The following is a 1,694-nucleotide window of genomic DNA, read 5'->3' on the forward strand; positions in this document are numbered from 1 at the left end:
GGCGGCGAAAGACAGTCTGGAGAGCGGATCCCTGCTATGGTGAACCCTTCCGTCGTTGGAGCAGCTGAGCTGGGGTGGAACACAGCGCCGCAGGAGCAGGACAAACCACACAAGGTTTTCTTTGACACATATCTGTAACAGAAGTAATTGAGTAATGGCTTGTTTGAATTTGAGGATTCTAACAATGCAGGGATAGGAAATAGACAGGAATAGGATAGGAATGCACGTGCAAAATGGAGAATTTAAAAACACAGGATTTCTGCCAATCTGGGTGTTTGATTCACAACAATTGGAAGATCACAGGATGCAAAAAAGCATGGTGAGATTAAGTCAAACCACAAGAAAATGTATGGTTATAATGCTATTATGCTACTATCTCTTAGTCTTGTGCTTGATGAATAGGAATATGAAAAGGAGGAGAAGTGGAAATTGGAATTCCTATGGTTTTTCTTTCAAGGAGACACTAAAGGAACAAATCCTACAGTTTTCCTTTGCTCCATTCCTTTGCACCAAATTCATGAAAAGTAGTACCATAGGAAACTTTCCAATTCCGATGTTTTTCATTCACTTTTCCTTTCAAGCACTGGTGATTCTAGTAGGCAGGCTTGAGCAAGGAAAATCCTACACTAAAAAATGTTTTTGTGCTACTTCTATTACTTTGGACCCAGGCCACTGCCATACTAGCTCAACTCCCAGGCCCATCGACAAATGCACAGCTCAAACGCGCAGAGATAAATAATGATGGCGTTCAAGAGAGTCCATCACGGATAGCTAAGTTGCCTGGTACCTCACTGCTTGTCATATAGTAGGATAAAATAATCGTATTTCCCGTTACTACGAGTGCTCAGTGGACAATATATATAACATGTAGAGTAAAAAAGAGATGCAACAAGTGTACAACCTCTTTGGCAAAGTCATGTCGATCTCAGCGTGATTGGGTTGGCCGGTGAGGATGCTCCGGCTGACTTAGCTGTCGGAGGAGGGGAAGAAGATCTTAGGCGTCTGGAGATGGAGCCCGAGGTACTGCTCTACTGTGATGGAGGGCTTCGTCGTTGGAGCAGCTCCGGTGAGTTGTACGACGCCGAGGCTGAAGCAGGACAAGAGAGACAATGAACAACATTTACCTGAGTGGAATTCTAATAGCACCTCCAATACATGACGTAAAATACATAACCACAAAGTGCTAGATGTAAAATACATCAGCCGCTCATCTCTGAACTTAACTGTCGAAACTGAATTTAACTGTCGAAACTGAATTTAACTGTTGAAACTGAACTTAACTGTCAAAACTGAATTTTGCTGTCGAAACTGAATTTTGCTGTTGAAACTGAACGCACTAGCAAGGTGAGGCTACACGTCGGTCGACTGACTTTTTCATCTCTGGTCAGTCGATTTTGCAGCAGTTGGATACGAATCAAGGGCCTGCGGTTCATCTTCAACCTCCACCCCCCTGAGCCGCCAGCCACCACCGGCCAAACAGCAGCCCCCCGCCCCCTGTGGCCGGTGGTGCGCCGCCCCGCCCGCCCCGAAAACACTCCCCACCGCCGGTCCGCCGCCGCCCCGGCCTTCCCTCTAGGCCCCCCCGTGCCGAGCTTTGTCTCCGGCGATCCCCACGCCACAGCCCCGCCAACGCCCCGCCACCGCCGGCGACCACCGCCCCCATCCTGAACCCTAAGATAGATAGTGGGGTACCT

Source organism: Triticum aestivum, chromosome 6D (genome assembly GCF_018294505.1).
Source record: "Triticum aestivum cultivar Chinese Spring chromosome 6D, IWGSC CS RefSeq v2.1, whole genome shotgun sequence".
In the NCBI taxonomy this organism is placed as follows: Eukaryota; Viridiplantae; Streptophyta; class Magnoliopsida; order Poales; family Poaceae; genus Triticum; species Triticum aestivum.